At 45.2% G+C, this 21,700-nt stretch overlaps 34 pseudogenes; 30 read left to right on the forward strand and 4 right to left on the reverse strand.

Annotated features, from left to right (window-relative positions):
* The first annotated feature begins 38 nt into the window (after positions 1 to 38).
* LOC148254187 (5S ribosomal RNA) lies at positions 39 to 157 on the forward strand (annotated as a pseudogene).
* A 202-nt stretch (positions 158 to 359) lies between these two features.
* Positions 360 to 478, forward strand: LOC148254188 (5S ribosomal RNA; annotated as a pseudogene).
* A 206-nt stretch (positions 479 to 684) lies between these two features.
* LOC148254189 (5S ribosomal RNA) lies at positions 685 to 803 on the forward strand (annotated as a pseudogene).
* Positions 804 to 1,366: 563 nt separating this feature from the next.
* Positions 1,367 to 1,485, forward strand: LOC148254190 (5S ribosomal RNA; annotated as a pseudogene).
* Positions 1,486 to 2,019: 534 nt separating this feature from the next.
* On the forward strand, positions 2,020 to 2,138 carry LOC148254191 (5S ribosomal RNA; annotated as a pseudogene).
* A 534-nt stretch (positions 2,139 to 2,672) lies between these two features.
* On the forward strand, positions 2,673 to 2,791 carry LOC148254192 (5S ribosomal RNA; annotated as a pseudogene).
* Positions 2,792 to 4,711: 1,920 nt separating this feature from the next.
* On the forward strand, positions 4,712 to 4,830 carry LOC148254193 (5S ribosomal RNA; annotated as a pseudogene).
* Positions 4,831 to 5,036: 206 nt separating this feature from the next.
* Positions 5,037 to 5,155, forward strand: LOC148254194 (5S ribosomal RNA; annotated as a pseudogene).
* Positions 5,156 to 5,361: 206 nt separating this feature from the next.
* Positions 5,362 to 5,480, forward strand: LOC148254195 (5S ribosomal RNA; annotated as a pseudogene).
* A 561-nt stretch (positions 5,481 to 6,041) lies between these two features.
* Positions 6,042 to 6,160, forward strand: LOC148254196 (5S ribosomal RNA; annotated as a pseudogene).
* Positions 6,161 to 7,075: 915 nt separating this feature from the next.
* Positions 7,076 to 7,194, forward strand: LOC148254197 (5S ribosomal RNA; annotated as a pseudogene).
* A 206-nt stretch (positions 7,195 to 7,400) lies between these two features.
* Positions 7,401 to 7,519, forward strand: LOC148254198 (5S ribosomal RNA; annotated as a pseudogene).
* A 532-nt stretch (positions 7,520 to 8,051) lies between these two features.
* Positions 8,052 to 8,170, forward strand: LOC148254199 (5S ribosomal RNA; annotated as a pseudogene).
* Positions 8,171 to 8,731: 561 nt separating this feature from the next.
* On the forward strand, positions 8,732 to 8,850 carry LOC148254200 (5S ribosomal RNA; annotated as a pseudogene).
* A 206-nt stretch (positions 8,851 to 9,056) lies between these two features.
* On the forward strand, positions 9,057 to 9,175 carry LOC148254201 (5S ribosomal RNA; annotated as a pseudogene).
* Positions 9,176 to 9,382: 207 nt separating this feature from the next.
* On the forward strand, positions 9,383 to 9,501 carry LOC148254202 (5S ribosomal RNA; annotated as a pseudogene).
* An 886-nt stretch (positions 9,502 to 10,387) lies between these two features.
* Positions 10,388 to 10,505, forward strand: LOC148254203 (5S ribosomal RNA; annotated as a pseudogene).
* A 325-nt stretch (positions 10,506 to 10,830) lies between these two features.
* Positions 10,831 to 10,949, forward strand: LOC148254204 (5S ribosomal RNA; annotated as a pseudogene).
* Positions 10,950 to 11,156: 207 nt separating this feature from the next.
* Positions 11,157 to 11,275, forward strand: LOC148254205 (5S ribosomal RNA; annotated as a pseudogene).
* A 207-nt stretch (positions 11,276 to 11,482) lies between these two features.
* On the forward strand, positions 11,483 to 11,601 carry LOC148254206 (5S ribosomal RNA; annotated as a pseudogene).
* An 887-nt stretch (positions 11,602 to 12,488) lies between these two features.
* On the forward strand, positions 12,489 to 12,607 carry LOC148254207 (5S ribosomal RNA; annotated as a pseudogene).
* Positions 12,608 to 12,812: 205 nt separating this feature from the next.
* On the forward strand, positions 12,813 to 12,931 carry LOC148254208 (5S ribosomal RNA; annotated as a pseudogene).
* A 206-nt stretch (positions 12,932 to 13,137) lies between these two features.
* Positions 13,138 to 13,256, forward strand: LOC148254209 (5S ribosomal RNA; annotated as a pseudogene).
* Positions 13,257 to 13,815: 559 nt separating this feature from the next.
* Positions 13,816 to 13,934, forward strand: LOC148254210 (5S ribosomal RNA; annotated as a pseudogene).
* A 206-nt stretch (positions 13,935 to 14,140) lies between these two features.
* LOC148254211 (5S ribosomal RNA) lies at positions 14,141 to 14,259 on the forward strand (annotated as a pseudogene).
* Positions 14,260 to 14,803: 544 nt separating this feature from the next.
* LOC148254212 (5S ribosomal RNA) lies at positions 14,804 to 14,922 on the forward strand (annotated as a pseudogene).
* Positions 14,923 to 16,454: 1,532 nt separating this feature from the next.
* Positions 16,455 to 16,568, forward strand: LOC148254213 (5S ribosomal RNA; annotated as a pseudogene).
* A 561-nt stretch (positions 16,569 to 17,129) lies between these two features.
* Positions 17,130 to 17,248, forward strand: LOC148254214 (5S ribosomal RNA; annotated as a pseudogene).
* Positions 17,249 to 17,452: 204 nt separating this feature from the next.
* On the forward strand, positions 17,453 to 17,571 carry LOC148254215 (5S ribosomal RNA; annotated as a pseudogene).
* A 564-nt stretch (positions 17,572 to 18,135) lies between these two features.
* On the forward strand, positions 18,136 to 18,253 carry LOC148254216 (5S ribosomal RNA; annotated as a pseudogene).
* A 207-nt stretch (positions 18,254 to 18,460) lies between these two features.
* Positions 18,461 to 18,579, reverse strand: LOC148254217 (5S ribosomal RNA; annotated as a pseudogene).
* A 1,165-nt stretch (positions 18,580 to 19,744) lies between these two features.
* Positions 19,745 to 19,863, reverse strand: LOC148254218 (5S ribosomal RNA; annotated as a pseudogene).
* Positions 19,864 to 20,291: 428 nt separating this feature from the next.
* LOC148254219 (5S ribosomal RNA) lies at positions 20,292 to 20,417 on the reverse strand (annotated as a pseudogene).
* A 318-nt stretch (positions 20,418 to 20,735) lies between these two features.
* Positions 20,736 to 20,854, reverse strand: LOC148254220 (5S ribosomal RNA; annotated as a pseudogene).
* Between the last annotated feature and the right edge of the window lie 846 nt (positions 20,855 to 21,700).

Here is a 21,700-nt window from a genome sequence, read left to right on the forward strand (position 1 = left end):
GGAGAAGGATTGTATGTATTTGCAGCGTATAATTAAACAGGTGCAATCATACCAACACTAATGCACCGGATCCCATCAGAACTCTGAAGTTAAGTGTGCTTGGCCGATAGTAGTACTCGGATGGGTGACCTCCTAGGAAGTCCTCGTGTCGCACCAATTTTTTTTCAGACGGATCGTTCGACGTTACGCGCTACTGGAACTATGGTCCGCTAGTTTATACGCAAATGTGAGTCAAGAAGCAGTGGCATTTTAATCGATATTAGAACGAGAAGGAGCGGTGCAGTGTGAACGCACAAGGAAACAAATGATGGGGGGAGGGAAGGAGAAGGAGTGTATGCATTTTCGGCATGAAATGAAACAGGTGCGATCATACCAGCACAAATGCATCGGATCCCATCAGAGCTCCGCAGTTAAGTGTGCTTTGGCGAAAGTAGTACAAGGATGGGTTACCTCCTGGGAAGTTCTCGTGTTGCACCCTTTTTTTTTTCAAATGGGTCGTTCGACGTTACGCGCGACTTGAACTATGGTCCGCTGGTTTATACGCAAATGTGAGTCAAGATGCAGGAGTATTTTAATTGATATTAAAACGAGAAGTAGAGGTAAAGTGTGAACGCACCAGTAAACAAATGACGGGAGGGGGAAGAAAGGAGAAGGAGTGTATGTACTTGCAGCGCGAAATTAAACAGGTGCGATCATACCAGCACTAATGCACCGGATCCCGTCAAAACTCCGCAGTCAAGTGTGCTTGGGCGAGAGTTGTACTCAGATGGGTAACCTCCTGGGAAGTCCTAGTGTTGTACCCACCTTTTTTCGGATAGGTCGTTCATCGTTACGCGTGAATGGAATTATGAACCGCTGGTTCATTCGCAAAAAGGTAATCATGGTGCCGGGGCATTTTTCTTGATATTTGAACGAGAAGGAGAGATGAAGAGGGCACGCACAAGAAAACAAATGACGGGAGGAGGGATGGAAGAAGAAAGAGTGTATGTATTTACAGCGCAGAATGAAACATTAGCGATCATATCAGCACTAATGCAACGGATTCTATCAGAACTTCGCAGTTGAGGGTGCTTGGGTGAGAGTAGTGCTAGGATGGGTGACTTCCTGCGAAGTCCTTATATGTCACCCATTTTCTTGGGAAGTCCTCGTGTTGCACCCATGTTTTTTGCAGATGATTCTTTCAATGTTACGCGCGACTTGTATTATGGTCCGCAGGTTTATTTGTAAATATGAGTCACAGCACCGTGGCATTTTACTTGATATTTGAATGAGAACGGGAGGTGCAGTGCGCACGCACAAAGAAACAAATGATGGAAGGGGGGAGGGAAGGAGAAGGAGTATATGTATTTTCAGCACGAAATGAAAAAGGTGCGATCATACCAGCACAAATGCACCGGATCCCATTAGAACTCTGCAGTTATGTGTGCTTTGGCAAAAGTAGTTCAAGGATGGGTTACCTCCTGGGAAGTTCTCGTGTTGCACCTATTATTTTTTTCATATGGGTCATTCGACATTACGCGCGACTGGATCTATGGTCCGCTGGTTTATACGCAAATATGAGTCAAGACACAGGGGCATTTTAATTGATATAAGAAAGAGAACGGGAGGTGCAGTGCGTACGCACAAGGAAACAAATGATGGGAGGGGGGAGGGAAGGAGAAGGAGTGTATGTATTTTCAGCACGAAATGAAAAAGTTGCGATCATACCAGCACAAATGCGCCAGATCCCATCAGAACTTCGTAGTTATGTGTGCTTTGGCGAAAGTAGTTCAAGGACGGGTTACCTCCTGGGAAGTTCTCGTGTTGCACCTATTATTTTTTCATTTGGGTCGTTCGACGTTACACGCGACTGGATCTATGGTCCGCTGGTTTATACGCAAATATGAGTCAAGACGCAGGGGCATTTTAATTGATATAAGAAAGAGAACGGGAGGTGCAGTGCGCACGCACAAAGAAACAAATGATGGGAGGGGGGAGGGAAGGAGAAGGAATGTATGTATTTTCAGCACGAAATGAAAAAGGTGCGATCATACCAGCACAAATGCACCGGATCCCATCAGAACTTCGTAGTTATGTGTGCTTTGGCGAAAGTAGTTCAAGGATGGGTTACCTCCTGGGAAGTTCTCGTGTTGCACCTATTATTTTTTTCATATGGGTCGTTCGACGCTACGCGCGACTGGATCTATGGTCCGCTGGTTTATACGCAAATATGAATCAAGATGCAAGGGCATTTTAATTGATATAAGAAAGAGAACGGGAGGTGCAGTGCGCAAGCACAAGGAAACAAATGATGGGAGGGGGGAGGGAAGGAGAAGGAGTGTATGTAATTTCAGCACGAAATGAAAAAGGTGTGATCATACCAGCACAAATGCACCGGATCCCATCAGAACTTCGTAGTTATGTGTGCTTTGGCAAAAGTAGTTCAAGGATGGGTTACCTCTTGGGATGTTCCCGTGTTGTACATATTTTTTTTTTCAGATGGGTCGTTCGACGTTACGCGCGACTGGATCTATGGTCCGCTGATTTATACGCAAATGTGAGTCAAGACGCAGGTGCATTTAAATTGATATAAGAACGAGAAGGAGAGGTGAAGTGTGAACGCACCAGGAAACAAATGACGGGAGGGGGGAGAAAGGAGAATGAATGTATGTATTTGCACCGCAAAATTAAACAGTTGCGATCATACAAGCACTAATGCACCACATCCCATCAGAACTCCGTAGTTATGTGTGCTTGGGCGAGAGTAGTACTCGGATGGGTGACCTCCTGGGAAGTCCTTGTGTTGCACCCATTCTTTTTCGGATGGGTCGTTCGAAGTTACGCGCGAATGGAATTATGAACCACTAGTTCATTCGCAAAGGTGAGTCACGGTGCCTGGGCATTTTACCTGATAATAGAACGAGAATAAGAGATGCAGAGTGCACGCAAAAGGAAACTAATGACGGGAAGGGGGATGGAAGGAGAAAGAGTGTATGTATTTGCAGTGCAGAATGAAACACGAGCGATCATACCAGCACTAATGCAACGGATTCTATAAGAACTTCGCAAGTTAAGGGTGCTTGGGCGAGAGTAGTACTAGGATGGGTGACCTCCTATGAAGTCTTTTTAATTCACCCATTTTCTTGGGAAGTCCTCGTGTTGCACACATTTTTTTGCAAATGATTCTTTCGACGTTACACGCGACTTGAATTATGGTCTGTAGGTTTATTCGCAAATGTGAGTCACGGTGCCGTGGCATTTTACTTGATATATGAACGAGAACGGGAGGTGCAGTGCGCATGCACAAGGAAACAAATGGCGGGAGGGGAAAGAAAGGAGAAGGACTGTATGTATTTGCAGCGCGAAATTAAACAGGTGCGATCATACCAGCACTAATGCACTGGATCCCATCAGAACTCCGCATTTAAATGTGCTTTGGCGAAAGTTGTATAAAGATGGGTTACCTCCTAGGAAGTTCTTGTGTTGCACCCATTTTTTTTCGGATATGGCGTTCGACGTTACGCGCGAATGGAATTATGAACCGCTTGTTCATTCGAAAAGGTGAGTCACGGTGCCGGGACATTTTACTTGATATTAGAATGAGAATGAGAGATGCAGAGTGCACGCACAAGGAAACAAATGACGGGAGGGGGGATGGAAGGAGAAAGAGTGTATGTATTTGCAGCGCAGAATGAAACATGAGGGATCATACGAGCACTAATGCAACGGATTCTATCAGAACTCCGCAAGTTAAGGGTGCTTAGGCGAGAGTAGTACTTGGATGAGTTACCTCCTGCGAAGTCCTTATATTTAACCCATTTTCTTGGAAAGTCCTCGTGTTGCACCAGTTTTTTTTCAGACGGGTCGTTCGACGTTACACGCGACTGAAACTATGGTCCGCTGGTTTATACGCAAATGTGAGTCAAGAAGAAGGGGCATTTTAATCGATATTAGAACGAGAAGGAGAGGTGCAGTGTGAACGCACAAGGAAATAAATAATGTGAAGGGGGAGGGAAGGAGAAGGAGTGTATGTATTTTTAGCACAAAATGAAACAGGTGCGATCATACCACCATAAATGCACCGGATCCCATCAGAACTATGCAGTTAAGTGTGCGTTGGTGAAAGAAGTACAAGGATGGGTTACCTCCTGGGAAGTCCTCGTGTTGCACCCTTTTTTTTCGGATGGGTCGGTTGACATTACGCACAAATGGAATTATGAACTGCTGGTTCATTCGCAAAGGTGAGTCACGATGCCGGAGAATTTTACTTGATATTAGAACGAGAAGGAGAGATGCAGAGTGCACGCACAAGGAAACAAATGACGGGAGGGGGATGGAAGGAGAAAGAGTGTATGTACTTGCAGCGTAGAATAAAAGTTGAGCGATCATACCAATACTAATGCAACGGATTCTGTCAGAACTCCACAAGTTAAGGGTGCTTGGGCGAGAGTAGTACTAGGATGGGTGACCTCCTTCGAAGTCCTTATATTTCACCCATTTTCTTGGGAAGTCCTCGCATTGTACCTAATTTTTTGCAGATGATTCTTTCGATGTTACGCGCGACTTGAATTATGGTCTGCAGGTTTATTCGCAAATGTGAGTCACGTCCCCGTGGCATTTTACTTGATATTGGAAGGAGAACGGGAGGTGCAGTGCGCACGCACAAGGAAACAAATGACGGGAGGGGGAAGAAAGGAGAAGGAGTGTATGTATTTGCAGCGCAAAATGAAACAGGTGCGATAATACCAGCACTAATGCACCGGATCCCATCAGAACTCTGCAGTTAAGTGTGCTTAGGCGAGAGTAGTACTCGGATTGGTGACCTCCTTGGAAGTCCTCGTGTCGCATCAATTTTTTTTTAGACGGGTCGTTCGACGTTACGCGCGACTGTAACTATGGTCCGCTGGTTTATACGCAAATGTGAGTCAAGAAGCATGGGCATTTTAATCGATATTAGAACGAGAATGAGAGGTGCAGTGTGAATGCACAAGGAAACAAATGATGGGAGGGGGGAGGGAAGGAGAAGGAGTGTATGTATTTTCAGCATGAAATGAAATAGGTGCGATCATACCAGCACAAATACACCGGATCCCATCAGAACTCCGAAGTTAAGTGTGCTTTGGCGAAAGTAGTACAAGGATTGGTTACCTCTTGGGAAGTTCTCGTGTTGCACCCATTTTTTTTTCAGATGGGTCGTTCGACGTTACGCGCGACTGGAACTATGGTACGCTGGTTTATACGCAAATATGAGTCAAGATGCAGGGGCATTTTAATTGATATTAGAACAAGAAGGAGAGGTGAAGTGTGAACGCACCAGGAAATAAATGACGGAAGGGGGAAGAAATGAGAAGTAGTGTATGTATTTGCAGAGCAAAATGAAATAGGTGCGATCATACCAGCACTAATGCACCGGATCTAATCAGAACTCCGCAGTTAAGTATGCTTGGGCGAGAGTAGTACTCGGATGGGTGACCTCCTGGAAAGTCCTCGTGTTGCTCCTATTTTTTTTTGGATGAGTCGTTCGACGTTATGCACGAATGGAATTATGAACCGCTGGTTCATTCATAAAGGTAAGTCACGATGCCGGGACATTTTAGTTGATATTAGAACGAGAAGGAGAGATGAAGAGTGCACGCACAACAAAACAAATGACGGGAGGGGAGATGGAATGAGAAAGAGTGTATGTATTTGCAGCGAAGAATGAAACATGAGCGATCATACCAGAACTAATGCAAAGGATTCTATCAGAACTCCGCAATTTAAGGGTGCTTGGGCGAGAGTAGTACTAGGATGGGTTACCTCTTACGAAGTCCTTATATTTCACCCATTTTCTTGAGAAGTCCTCGTGTTACACCCATTTTTTTGCAGATAATTCTTTCGACGTTACGTGCGACTTGAATTATGGTCCGCAGGTTTATTCGCAAATGTGAATCACGGCGTCGTGGCATTTTACTTGATATTAGAACGAGAACGGGAGGTGCAGTGCTCACGCACAAGGAAACAAATGACGGGAGGGGGAGGAAAGGAGAAGGAGTGTATGTATTTGCATCGCAAAATGAAATAGGTGCGATTATACCAGCACTAATGCACCGGATCCCATCAGAACTCCACAGTTAAGTGTGCTTGGCCGAGAGTAGTACTCGGATGAGTGACCTCCTGTGAAGTCCTCATGTTGCAACTATTTTTTTCGGATGGGTCGTTCGACGTTACGCGCGAATGGAATTATGAACCGCTGGTTCATTCGCAAATGTGAGTCATGGTACCGGGGCATTTTACTTGATATTAGAACGAGAAGGAGAGATGCAGAGTGCAAGCACAAAGAAACAAATGACGGGAGGGGGGATAGAAGGAGAAAGAGTGTATGTATTTGCAGCGCAGAATGAAACATGAGCGATCATACCAGCACTAATGCAACGGATTTTATCAGAACTCCGCAAGTTAAGGGTGCTTGGGTGAGACTAGTACTAGGATGGGTGACCTCCTGCGAAGTCCTTATATTTTACCCATTTTCTTGGCAAGTCCTCGTGTTGCACCCATTTTTTTTGCAGATGATTCTTTCGACGTTACGCGCGACTTGAATTAAGGTTCGCAGGTTTATTCGCAAATGTGATTCACGGCGCTGTGGCATTTTAATTTAAATTTTAACGAGAACGGGAGGTGCATTACGCACACACGAAGAAACAAATGACGGGAGGGGGAAGAAAGCAGAATGAGTGAATATATTTGCTGCGCGAAATTTATCAGGTGCGATCATACTAGTACTAATGCATTGGATCCCATCAGAACTCTGCAGTTAAGGGTGCTTGGGCGAGAGTAGTACTAGGATCGGTGACCTCCTGCGAAGTCCTTATATTTCACCCATTTTCTTGGGAAGTCCTCGTGTTGCACCCATTTTTTTGCAGATGATTATTTCGACATTATGCGCGACTTGAATTATGGTCCGTAGGTTTATTTGCAAATCTGAGTCATGTCGCCGTGGTATTTTACTTGATATTTGAACGAGAACGGGAGGAGCAGTGCACACGCACAAGGAAACAAATGACGGGAGGGGGGAGAAAGGAGAATGAGTGTATGTATTTGTAGCACGAAATTAAATTGCTGCGATCATACCAGCACTAATGCACCGAATTCCATAAGAACTAAGCAGTTAAGTGTGCTTGGCCGAGAGTAGTACTCGGATGGGTGACCTCCTGGGAAGTCTTCGTGTCGCACTAATTTTTTTTCATACGGGTCGTTCGACGTTACGCGCGACTGGAACTATGGTCCTCTGGTTTATACGCAAATGTGAGTGAAGAATCAGGGGCATTTTAATTTATATTAGAACGAGAAGGAGAGGTGTAGTGTGAACGCAAAAGGAAACAAATGATGGGAGCGGGGAGAGAAGGAGAAGGAGTGTATGTATTTTCAGAACGAAATTAAACAGGTGCGATCATACCAACACAAATGCACCGGATCTCATCAGAACTCTGTAGTTAAGTGTGCTTGGACGAGACTAGTTCTCGGATGGGTGACCTCTTGGGAAGTTCTCGTGTCGCACCAATTTTTTTTCAGACGGGTCGTTTAATGTTACGCGTAACGAGAACTATGGTCCGCTGGTTTATACGTAAATGTGAGTCAAGAAGCAGGAGCATTTTAATCGATATTAGAACAAGAAGGAGAGGTGCAGTGTGAACGCACAAGAAAACAAATTATGGGAGGGGGGAGGAAAGGAGAAGAAGTGTATCTATTTTCAGCACGAAATGAAACAGGTGTGATCATACCAGCACAAATGTACCAGATCCCATCAGAACTCCGCAGTTAAGTGTGCTTTGGCGAAACTAGTACAAGGATGAGTTACCTCCCAGGAAGTTCTCGTGTTGCAACCATTTTTTTTTTCATATGGGTTGTTCGACGATACACACGACTAGAATTATGATCTGCTGGTTTATACGTAAATGTGAATCAGGACGCAGGGGCATTTTAATTGATATTTGAACGAGAAGGAGAGGTGAAGTGTGAACCCAACAGGAATGAAATGACGGGAGGGGTAAGAAAGGAGAAGAAGTGTATGTATTTGCAACGCGAAATGACACAGGTGCGATCATACCAGCACTAATGCACCGGATCCCATCAGAACTCCGCAGATAAGTGTGATTGGGCGAGAGTAGTACTCGTATGGGTGACCTCCTGGGAAGTCGTCGTGTTGCACCTATTTTTTTTCGGATGGGTCGTTCGACCTTACGCACGAATGGAATTATGAACCACTGGTTAATTCGCAAAGGTGAGTCCCGGTTCCGGGGCATTTTACTTGATATTAGAACGAGAAAGAGAGATGCAGAGTTTACGCACAAGGAAACAAATGACGGGAGGGGGGATGGAAGGAGAAAGAGTGTATGTATTTGCAACGCAGAATGAAACATGAGCGATCATACCAGAACTAATGCAACAGATTCTATCAGAACTCCACAAGTTAAGGGTGCTTGGGCGAGAGTAGTACTAGGATGGGTGACCTCCTGCGAAGTCCTTACATTTCACCCATTTTCTTGGGAAGTCCTCGTGCTGCTCCCATTTTTTTGCAGATGATTCTTTCGACATTACGCGAAACTTGAATTATGGTCTGCAGGTTTATTTGAAAAATGTGAGTCACGGTGCCGTGGCATTTTACTTAATATTTGAACGAGAACGGGAGGTGCAGTGCACATGCACAAGAAACAAATGACGGGAAGGGGAAGAAAGGAGAAGGAGTGCATGTATTTGCAGTGCGAAATTAATCAGGTGCGATCATACCAGCACTAATTCACTGGATCCCATCAAAACTTCGAAGTTAAGTGTGCTTGGGTGAGAGTAGTACTCGGATGGGTGACCTCCTGAGAAGTCCTCATGTCGCACAAATTTTCTTTCAGACAAGTCGATCAACGTTACGCGCGACTGGAACTATGGTCCGCTGGTTTATAGGGAAATATGAGTCAAGAAGCAGGGGCATTTTAATCGATATTAGAACGAGAAGGAGAGGTGCAGTGTGAACGCACAAGGAAACAAATGATGGGAGGGGGGAGGGAAAGAGAAGGAATGTATGAATTTTCAGCAGGAAATGAAACAAGTGCGATCATACCAGCACAAATGTACCTGATCCCATCATAACTCCGCAGTTAAGTGTGCTTTGGCGAAAGTAGTACAAGGATGGGTTACCTCCTGGGAAGTTCTCGTGTTGCACCCATTTTCTTTTTCAGATGGGTCGTTCGACGTTATGCGTGACTGGAACTAAGATCCACTGGTTTATACGCAAATGTGAGTCAAGACGCAGGGGCATTTTAATTGATATTAGAACGAGAAGGAGAGGTGAAATCTGAACGCACCAGGAAACAAATGACGGGAGGGGAAAGAAAGGAGAAGGAGTGTATGTATTTACAGCACGAAATGAAACAGGTGCGATCATGCCAGCACTAATGCACCGCATCCCATCAGAACTCCGCAGTTAAGTGTGCTTGGGCGAGAGTAGTACTCGGATGGGTGTCCTCCTGGGAAGTCCTCGTGTTGCACCCACTTTTTTTCAGATGGGTCGTTCGACGTTTCACGCAAATGGAATTACGAACAGCTGGTTCATTCCCAAAGGTGAGTCACTGTGCCGGGGCATTTTACTTGATAATAGAACGAGAAGGAGAGATGCAGAGTGCACGCACAAGGAAACAAATGACGGGAGGGGGGATGGAAGAAGAAAGAGTGTATGTATTTGCAGCGCAGAATGAAACATGAGCGATCATACCAGCACTAATGCAACGGATTTTATCAGAACTCTGCAAGTTAAGGGTGCTTGAGCGAGAGTAGTACTAGGATGGTGACCTCCTGCGAAGTCCTTATATTTCACACATTTTCTTGGGAAGTCCTCGTGTTGCACCCATTTTTTTGCAGATGATTCTTTCGACGTTACGCGCGACTTGAATTATGGTCCGCAGGTTTATTCGTAAATGTGAGTCACGGTGTCGTGGCATTTTACTTGATATTTGAACGAGAACGGGAGGTGCAGTGCGCATGCACAAGGAAACAAATGACGGGAGGGAAAAGAAAGGAGAAGGAGTGTATGTATTTGCATCACGAAATTAAACAGGTGCGATCATACCAGCACTAATGCATCGGATACCATCAGAACTCTGCAGTTAAGTGTGCTTTGGCGAAAGTAGTAAAAGGATGGGTTACCTCCTGGGAAGTTCTCGTGCTACACACATTCTTTTTTTCAGATTGGTCGTTCGACGTTAAGTGTGACTGGAACTATGGTCCGCTGGTTTATAATCAAATGTGAGTCAAGACGCTGGGGCATTTTAATTGATATTAGAACGAGAAGGAGAGTGGAAGTGTGAACGCACCAGGAAACAAATGGCGGGAGGGGAAAGAAAGGAGAATGAGTGTATGTATTTGCAGCGCGAAATTAAACAGGTGCGATCATACCAGCACTAATGCACCGAATCCCATCAGAACTCCGCAGTTTAGTGTGCTTGGGCGAGAGTAGTACTCGGATGGGTGACCCCTCGGAAGTCCTCGTGTTGCACCCATTTTTTTTCGGATGGTTCGTTCGACATTATGCGCGAATGGAATTATGAACCGCTGGTTCATTCGCAAAGGTGAGTCACGGTGCCGGGGCATATTACTTGATATTAGAACAAGAAAGAGAGATGCAGAGTGCATGCACAAGGAAACAAATAACGGGAAGGGGGATGGAAGAAGAAAGAGCGTATGTATTTACAGCGCAGAATAAAACATGAGCGATCATACAAGTACTAATGCAACGGATTCTATCAGAACTCTGCAAGTTAAGGGTGCTTGGGCGAGAGTAGTACTAGGATGGTGACCTCCTCTATTTTCAGCACTAAATGAAACAAGTGCGATCATACCAAGACAAATGCACCGGATCCCATCAGAACTCCGAAGTTAAGTGTGCTTTGGCGAATGTAGTACAGGGATGGGTTACCACCTGAGAAGTTCTCGTGTTGCACCCTTTTTTTTTTTTAGATGGGTCATTCGACTTTACACGTGACTTGAACTATGGTCCGCTGGTTTTAACGCAAATGTGAGTCAAGACGCAGGGGCATTTTAATTGATATTAGAATGAGAACGGGAGATGAAGTGTGAACACACCAAGAAACAAATGACGGGAGGGGGAAGAAAGGAGAAGGAGTGTATGTATTTGCAGCGCGCAATTAAACAGGTGTCTTCATACTAGCGCTAATGCACCGGATCCCATGAGAACTCCGCAGTTAAGTTTGCTTGGGCGAGGGTAGTACTCGGATGGATGACCTCCTGGGAAGTCCTCGTGTCGCAATAATTTTTTTTCAAACGGGTCGTTCGACGAAATCGCGCGATTGGAACTATAGTCCGCTGGTTTATACGCAAATGTGAGTCAAGAAGCAGGGGTATTTTAATCGATATTAGAATGAGAAAGAGAGGTGCAGTGTGAATGCACAAGGAAACAAATGATGGGAGGGGGGAGGGAAGGAGAAGGAGTATATGTATTTTCAGCACAAAATGAAATTTGTGCGATCATACTAGCACAAATGCACCGGATCCCATCAGAACTCCGCAGTTAAGTGTGCTTTGGTGAAAGTAGTACAAGGATGGGTTACCTCTTGGGAAGTTCTCTTGTTGCACCCATTTTCTTTTTCAGATGGGTCGTTCGACGTTACGCGGGACTGGAACAATGGTCCACTGGTTTATACGCAAATGTGAGTCAAGACGCATTGGCATTTTAATTGATATTAGAACGAGAATGAGAGGGGAAGTGTGAATGCACCAGGAAACGAATGACGGGAGGGGAAAGAAATGAGAATGAGTGTATGTATTTGCAGCGCAAAATGAAACAGGTGCGATCATACCAGTACTATTCCACCAGATCTGATAAGAACTGCGCAGTTAAGTGTGCTTGGGTGAGAGTATTACTTGGATGGGTGACCTCCTGGGAAGTCCTCTTGTTGCACTCATTTTTTTTCGGATGGGTCGTTCGACGTTACGCACGAATGGAATTTTGAACCGCTGGTTCATTCGCAAAGGTGAGTTACGGTGCCGGAGCATTTTATTTGATATTAAAAAGAGAATGAGAGATGCAAAGTGGACGCACAAGGAAACAAATGACGGGAGGGGGGATGGAATGAGAAAGAGTGTATATATTTGCAGTGTAGAATGAAACATGAGCGATCATACAAGAACTAATGCAACGGATTCTATCAGAACTCTGCAAGTTAAGGGTGCTTGGGCAAGAGTAGTACTATGATGGGTGACCTCCTGCGAAGTCCTTATATTTCACCAATTTTCTTGGGATGTTCTCGTGTTGCACCAATTTTTTTGCAGATGATTCTATCGACATTACGCACGACTTGAATTATGGTCCGCAGGTTTATTCGCAAATGTGAGGTACGGCACCGTGGCATTTTACTTGATATTTGAACGAGAACGGGAGGTGCAGTGCGCACGCACTAAGAAACAAATGACGGGAGGGGGAAGAGAGGAGAAGGAGTGTATGTATTTGCAGCGCAAAATTAAACATGTGCGATCATACCATCACTAACGCACCGGATCCCATAAGAACTCCACAGTCAAGTGTGCTTGGGTGAGAGTAGTACTCGGATGGGTGACAACCTGGGAAGTCCTCGTGTCGCACCAATTTTTTTTCAGACGGGTCATTCAAAGTTACGCGCGACTGGAATTATAGTCCGCTGGTTTATACGCAAATGTGAGTCAAGAAGCAGGAGCATTTTAATCGATATTAGAACGAGAATGAGAGGTGCAGTGTGAACGCATAAGGAAACAAATGATGGGAGGGGGAGGGAAGGTGAAGGAGTGTATGTATTTTCTGCACGAAATGAAACATACGCGATCATACCAGCACAAATGCACCGGATCCCATCAGAACTCCGCAGTTAAGTGTGCTATGGCGAAAGTAGTACAAGGATGGGTTACCTCCTGGGAAGTTCTCGTGTTGCACCCATTTTTTTTTCAGATGGGTTGTTCGACGTTACGCGCGACTGGAACTATGGTCCGCTGGTTTATACGCAAATGTGAGTCAAGACACAGGGGCATTTTAATTGATATTAGATCGAAAAGTAAAGGTGAAGTGTGAACGCACCAGGAAACAAATGACGGGAGGGGGAAGAAAGGAGAAGGAGAGCATGTATTTGCACCGCGAAATTAAACAGGTGCGATTATACCAGCACAAATGCACCGGATCCGATCAGAACTCCGCAGTTAAGTGTGCTTGGGCGAGAGTAGTACTCAGATTAGTGACCTCTTGGGAAGTCCTCGTGTTGCACCCATTTTTTTCGGATGGGCCGTTCGACGTTACGCGTGAATGGAATTATGAACAGCTGGTTCATTCGAAAAGGTGAGTCACGGTGCCGGGGCATTTTACTCTATATTAGAATGAGAAGGAGAGATACAGAGTGAAAGCACAAGGAAACAAATGACAGGACGGGGGATGAAAGGAGAAAGAGTGTATGTATTTGCAGCACAGAATGAAACATGAGCGATTATACCAGGACTAATGCAACGTATTCTATCAGAACTTCGCAAGTTAAGGGTTCTTGGGTGAGAGTAGTACTAGGATGGGTGACCTCCTGCAAAGTCCTTATATTTTACCTATATTCACGGGAAGTCCTAGTGTTGCACCCATTTTTTTTCTGATTATTCTTTCGACATTACGCGCGACTTGAATAATGGTCCGCAGGTTTATTCGTAAATGTGAGTCACGGCGCCGTGGCATTTTTATTTATATTTGAACGAGAACGGAGGTGCAGTGCGCATGCACAAGGAAACAAATGACGGGAGGGGGAAGAAAGTAGAAGGAGTGCATGTATTTGCAGCGCGAAATTAAACAGGTTCGATCATACCAGCATTAATGCACCGGATCCCATCAGAACTCCGCAGTTAAGTGTGCTTGGGCGAGAGTAGTACTCGGATGGGTGACAACCTAGAAAGTCCTCGTGTCGCACTAATTTTTTTTCGGACGGGTTGTTCGACGTTACGCGCGACTGGAACTATGGTCCGCTGGTTTATACGCAAATGTGAGTCAAGAAGCAGAGGTATTTTAATCAATATTAGAACGAGAAGGAGAGGTGCAGTGTGAACGCACAAGGAAACAAATGATGGGAGGGGGGAGGGAAGGAGAAGGAGTGTATGTATTTTCAGAACGAAATGAAACAGGTGCGATCATACCAGCACAAATGCACCGGATCCCATCAAAACTCCGCAGTTAAGTGTGTTTTGGCGAAAGTAGTACAAGGATGGGTTACCTCCTGGGAAGTTCTCGTGTTGCACCCATTTTTATTTTCAGATGGGTCGTTCAACGTTACGCGAGACTGGAACAATGGTCCACTGGTTTATACGCAAATGTGAGTCAAGGCATTTTAATTGATATTAGAACGAGAAGGAGAGGTGAAGTGTGAACGCACCAGGAAACAAATGATGGGAGGGGGATGGAAGGAGAAAGAGTGTATGTATTTGCAGCACAGAATGAAACATGAGCGATCATACCAATACCAATGCAACGGATTCTATCAGAACTCCGCAAGTTAAGGGTGCTTGGGCGAGAGTAGTTCTAGGATGGGTCAACTCCTTCGAAGTCCTTATATTTCACCAATTTTCTTGGGAAGTTCTCGTGTTGCACCCATTTTTTTGCAGATGATTCTCTCGACGTTACGCGCGACTTGAATTATGGTCCGCAGGTTTATTCGCAAATGTGAGTCACGGCGCCGTGGCATTTTACTTGATATTTGAACGAAAACGGGAGGTGCACGCACCAAACAGATGGCGGGAGGGGGAAGAAAGGAGAATGAGTGTATGTATTTGTAGCACGAAATTAAACAGGTGTGATCATACCAGCATTAATGCACCAGATCCCATCAGAACTCCGCAGTTAAGTGTGCTTGGGCCAGACTAGTACTCGGATAGGTGACCTCCTGGGAAGTCCTCGTGTCGCACAAATTTTTTTTCAGACGGGTCGTTCGACGTTACGCGCGACTGGAATTATGGTCCGCTGGTTTATACGCAAATGTGAGTCAAGAAGCAGGGGCATTTTAATCGATATTAGAACGAGAAGGAGAGGTGCAGTGTGAACGCACAAGGAAACAAATGATGGGAGGGGGGAGGGAAGGAGAATGAGTGTATGTATTTTCAGCACGAAATGAAACAGGTGCGATCATGCCATCAGAAATGCACCAGATCCCATCAGAACTCAGCAGTTAAGTGTGCTTGGCGAAAGTAGAACAAGGATGAGTTACCTCTTGGGAAGTTCTCGTGTTGTACCAATATTTTTTTGGATGGGTCGTTCGACGTTACGCGCGAATAGAATTATGAACCGCTGGTTAATTCGTAAAAGTGAGTCACGGTGCCGGAGCATTTTACTTGATATTAGAATGAGAATGAGAGATGCAGAGTGCACGCACAAGGAAACAAATGACGGGATGGGGGATGGAAGGAGAAAGAGTGTATGTATTTGTAGCGCAGAATGAAACATGAGCGATCATACCAGCACTAATGCAACGGATTCTATCAAAACTCCGCAAGTTAAGGGTGCTTGAGCGAGAGTAGTACTAGGATGGGTGACCTCCTTCGAGGTCTTTATATTTCACCCATTTTCTTGAAAGTCCTCGTGTTGCACTCATTTTTTTGCAGATGATTCTTTCAACGTTACGCACGATTGGAACTATTGTCCACTGGTTTATTTTCAAATGTGTGTCATGGCGCCGTGGCATTTTACTTAATATTTGAAGGAGAATGAGAGGTGTAGTGCGCACGTACAAGGAAAGAAATAACGGGAGGGGGAAGAAAGGAGAAGGAATGTATGTATTTGCAGTGCAAAATTAAACAATTGCGATCATACCAGATCTAATGCACCGGGTCCCATCAGAAATTCGCAGTTAAGTGTGCTTGGGCGAGAGTAGAACTCGGATGGGTGACAACCTGGGAAGTCCTCGTGTCGCACCAATTTTTTTTCAGACAGATTGTTCGACGTTAATCGCGACTGGAACTATAGTCCGCTAGTTTATACGCAAATGTTAGTCAAGAAGCAGGGGCATTTTAATCGATATTAGAACGAGAAGGAGAGGTGCAGTGTGAACGCACAAGAAAACAAATGACGGGAGGGGGGAGGGAAGGAGAAGGAGTGTATGTATTTTCAGCACGAAATGAAACAGGTGCGATCATGCCAACAGAAATACACTGGATCCCATCAGAACTCCGCAGTTAAGTGTGCTTTGGCGAAAGTAGTACAAGGATGAGTTACCTCTTGGGAAGTTCTCGTGTTGTACCCATTTTTTTCGGATGGGTCGTTCGACATTACGCGCGAATGGAATTATGAACCACTGTTTAATTCGCAAATGTGAGTCAAGACACAGGGGTATTTTAATTGATATTAAAACGAGAAGGAGAGGTGAAGTGTGAACGCACCAAGAAACAAATGACGGGAGGGGGAAGAAAGGAGAAAGAGTGTATGTATTTGCTGTGCAAAATGAAACAGGTGCGATCATATCAGCACTAATGCACCGGATCTGAACTCCGCAGTGAAGAGTGCTTGGGCGAGAGTAGTATTCGGATGGGTGACCTCCTGGGAAGTCCTCTTGTTGCACCCATTTTTTTTTGGATGGGTCGTTCGACGTTACGCACGAATGGAATTATGAACAGCTAGTTCATTCGCAAAGGTGAGTCACGGTGTCGGGGCGTTTTACTTCATATTTGAATGAGAAGGAGAGATACAGAGTGAACGCACAAGGAAATAAATGACAGGAGGGGGGATGGAAGGAGAAAGAGTGTATGTATTTGGCGCGTAGAATGAAACATGAGCGATCATACCAGCACTAATGCAACGGATTCTATCAGAACTCCGCAAGTTAAGGGTGCTTGGGTGAGAGTAGTACAAGGATGGGTAACCTCCTTCGAAGTTCTTATATTTCACCCATTATCTTGGGAAGTCCTCGTGTTGCACCCATTTTTTTGCAGATGATTCTTTCGACGTTACGCGAGACTTGAATTATGGTCTGCAGGTTTATTCGCAAATGTGAGTCACGGTGCCGTGGCATTTTAATTGATCTTTGAACGAGAACGGGAGGTGCAGTGCGCACGCACAAGGAAACAAATGACGGGAGGGGGAAGAAAGGAGAAGGAGTGTATGTATTTGCAGCGCAAAAATAAACAGGTGCGATCATACCAACACTAATGCACTGGATCTCATTAGAACTCCGCAGTTAAGTGTGCTTGGGCGAGAGTAGTACTCGGATGGGTGACCTCCTAGGAAGCCCTAGTGTCGCACCAATTTTTTTTTCAGACGGGTCGTTCCACGTTATGCGCGAATGGAACTATGGTCCGCTGGTTTATACACAAATGTGAGTTAAGAAGTAGGGGCATTTTAATCGATATTAGAACGAGAAGGAGAGGTGCAGTGTGAACGCACAAGGAAACAAATGATGGGAGGGGGGAGGGAAGGAGGAATGTATGTATTTTCAGCACGAAATGAAACAGGTACGATCATACCAGTACAATTGCATCGGATCCCATCAGAACTCCGCAGTTATGTGTGCTTGGGCAAGAGTAATACTCGGATGGGTGACCTCCTCGGAAATCCTCGTGTTGCACCAATGTTTTTTCGGATGGGTCGTTCGACGTTACGCGGGAATGGAATTATGAACTGCTGGTTCATTCGCAAAGGTGAGTCACGGTGCTGTGGCATTTTACTTGATATTAGAACGAGAAGGAGAGATGCAGAGTGGACGCACAAGGAAACAAATGACGGGAGGGCGGGATGGAAGGAGAAACAGTGTATGTATTTGAAGCGCATAATGAAACATGAGCGATCATACCAGCACTAATGCAATGTATTCTATCAGAACTCCGCAAGTTATGGGTGCTTGGGCGTGAGTAAAGTTATAGGATGGGTGACCTCCTGCGAAGTCCTTATATTTCACCCATTTTCTTGGGAAGTCCTCGTGTTGTACCCTTTTTTTTGCAGATGATTTTTTCGACGTTACGCATGACTTGAATAATGATCCGAAGATTTATTCGCAAATGTGAGTCACGGCACCGTGGCATTTTACTTGATATTTGAACGAGAACGGGAGCTGCAGTGCGCACACACATGGAAACAAATGACGGGAGGGGGAAGAAAGGAGAAGGAGTTTATGTATTTGCTGCGCGAAATTAATCTGGTGCGATCATACCAGCACTAATGCACCGGTTCCATCAGAACACTGCAGTTAAGTGTGCTTGGGCGAGAGTAGTACTCAGATGTGTGACCTCCTGGGAAGTCCTCGTGTTGCACAAATTTTTTTTTCGGATGGGTCGTTTGATGTTACGCGCTAATGGAATTATGAACCTCTAGATCAGACCAGCACTAATGCAACGGATTCTATCAAAACTCCGCAAGTTAAGGGTGCTAAAATGCCTCAGCACCGTGACTCACATTTACGAATAAACCAGTGGACTATAGTTTCAATCGCGCGTAACGTCGAACGACCCATCTGTAAAAAATTAGGTGCTACACGAGTACCTCCCAGGAGGTCACCCATCCTAGTACTACTCTCGCCCACACACACATAACTGCGGAGTTCTGATGGGATCCGGTGCATTAGTGTTGGTATGATCGCACCTGTTTCATTCCTCACTGCAAATACATACACACCTTCTCCTTCCCTCCACCCTCCCGTCATTTATTTTATTGTGCATGTACACTGCACCTGTCCTTCTCGTTCTAATATCAAGTAAAATGCATTGGCGCCATGACTTACATTGGCGTCATAAATAAGTGAACCATAATTCCAGTCGCGCGTAACGTTGAATGATCAATCTGCGAAAAAAAGGTGCAACACGAATACTTCCCAGGAGGTCAACTATGCTAATACTACTCTCGCCAGAGCACACTTAACTGCAGAGTTTTGATGGGATCCGGTGAATTAGTGCTGGTATGATCAGACTTGTTTCATTCCACGCTGTAAATACATACACTCATTCTCCTTCCCTCCCCCTCCCATCATTTATTTCCTTGTGCATGCACACTGCACCTCTCCTTCTCGTTCTAATATCAAGTAAAATGCCTCGGCGCCGTGACTCACATTTGCGAATAAACCAGCGGACCATAGTTCCAATCGCGCTTAACATCAAATGCCCCATTTGAAAAAAATAGGTGAAACACAAGGACTTCCCAAAAGTTGACCACTCCTAGTACTACATTCACCTAAGCACATTTAACTGCAGAGTTCTGAAGGGATCCGGTAAATTAGTGATGGTATGATGGCACCTGTTCTATTCCACGCTATAAATACATACACTCCTTCTCCTTCCCTCCCCCCTCCCGTCATTTATTTTCTTGTGTGTGCACACTACACCTCTCCTTCTCGTTCTAATATCAAGTAAAATGTCTTGGCGCCGTCACTCACATTTACGAATAAACCAGCGGACCATATTTCCAATCGCGCGTAACATCGAAGGACCTATCTGTAAAAGAATGGGTGCAACATGAGGAGATCACCCATCCTAGTACTACTCTCGCCCAAGCATAACTGCGGAGTTCTGATGGGATCCGGTGCATTAGTGCTGGTATGATCGCACCATTTTTATTCTGCATTGTAAATACATACACTCCTTCTCATTCCCTCCCCCCTTCCCTCATTTGTTTCCTTGTGCATGCACACTTCATATCTCCTTCTCGTTCTAATATCAAGTAAAATGTCCCGGCACCATGACTCACATTTGTGAATAAACCAGTGGACCATTGTTCCAGTCGCGCATAACGTTGAAGGACCCATCTGCAAAAAAATAGGTGCAACACAAGAACTTCCCAGGAGGTCACCCATCCTAGTACTACTCTGTCCCAAACACACTTAACTACGGAGTTGGGATGGTATCCGGTGCATTAGTGCTGGTATGATCGCACTTGTTTCATTCCACGCTGCAAATACATACACTCCTTCTCCTTCCCTCCCCCTCCTATCATTTATTTTCTTGTGCGTGTACACTGCACCTTTCTTTCTTGTTCTAATATCAAGTAAAATGCCTCGGCACCATGACTCACATTTGCGAATAAACCAGTGTACCATAGTTCTAACCGTGCGTAACGTCGAACTCCCCATCTGAAAAAAATAGGTGTAACATAAGGACTTCCCAGGAGGTCACCATTGCTTCTCATTTTTTGTTATTCTACTAAGTAATATGCTCGCAGACAATCTTATCACGTGATGGGATTTAATTGAATGCGCAAAAAATATTAAACAAAATGCCCCGGTGCCGTTACTCACGTTTGCGAATGAACTGATGGACCGTCGCTCCGGTACCGCGTAACGTTTAACGCCCAATATGAAAAAAGAAGGATGCAACACGAGAGCCGAGAGCTTCCCAGGAGGTAACCCATTCTAGTACTATTCTCGCCCAAGCATGCATAACTGCAGAGTTCTGATGGGATCCAGTGAACTAATGCTGGTATGATCACACCCTTTCTTATTTGTGCCGCAAATACATATGCCCCTTCTCCTTCCCTCTCCCCTCCTGTCATTTGCTTCCCTGTGCATGCACCTCTCTTCTTCTTCTAGTTCTAATATTAAGCAAAATACCCTGACACCTCGACTCATGCCCATATGAACGGATCGCCCACCGCACCTCGTTTTTTGTTGTTATATTATGTAAGGTGCTCGCAATGACACTCTTATCACGTGATTGGTATTAATTGAATGTGCAGAAAATATTAAGCGAAATGTCCCGGCGGACCGTCGCTCCGGTCCCGCGTGTATTTTAACGTCCCATCTGTAGAAAGAAGGGTGCAACACGAGCACTTCTCAAGAGGTCACCCATCCTAGTACTACTCTCGCCCAAGCACACTTGACTGCGAAGTTCTAATGGGATCCGTTGAACTAGTGCTGGTATGATCGCACCCCTTCTAATTTGCGCCGCAAAGACATATACCACTTCTCCTTCCCTCTTCCTTCTCGTCATTTGTTTCGCTGTGCGCGCAATTCATCTTTGCTTCTAGTTCTAATATCGAGTGAAATGCCCTTACACCTCGACTCGCCGCATTTCATTTTTTTGTTGTTCTACTATTTAAGATGCTCGTGATGACACTCTCATCACTTGATGGGCTTTAATTGAATGCACGACAAGTATTAAGCAAAATGCCCTGACACCATGACTCACGTTTACGAATGAACAGGTGGACCGTCGCTCCAGTCCCGCGTAACATTTAACACCCCGTCTGTAAAAAAATGGGTGCAACACGAGTGCGTCCCAAGAGGTCACCCATCGTAGAACTACTCTCGTCCAAGCACGCTTAACTACAGAGTTCTTATGGATCCCGTGAACTAGTGCTAGTATGATCGCACCCCTTCTAATTTGCGCCGCAAAGACATATATCCCTTCTCCTTCCCTCTCCCTTCCCTTCATTTGTTTCGTTGTGCGCGTAATGCACCTCTACTTCTAGTTCTAATATCGAGTGAAATGCCCCGACGCCTCGAGTCATGTGTATATGAACGAAAGACCCGCCGCACCTCCTTTTTTGTTGTTCTACTATGTAAGATGCTCGTAATAATAATCTTATCATATAGTGGGTTATAATTGAATGCACGAATAGTATTAAGGAAAATGCTCCGGCGCTGTGACTCATGTTTGCAAATTAACCGGTGACTGTCGCTCTAGTCCCGCGTAACATTTAACGCCCCATCTGCAAAAAAAGGGTGCAACATGAGAACTTCCTAGGAGATTACCCATCCTAGTTCTACTCTCGCCC

This window comes from Carica papaya, chromosome 5 (genome assembly GCF_054855325.1).
Source record: "Carica papaya isolate Zhongbai chromosome 5, ASM5485532v1, whole genome shotgun sequence".
Lineage (NCBI taxonomy): Eukaryota > Viridiplantae > Streptophyta > Magnoliopsida > Brassicales > Caricaceae > Carica > Carica papaya.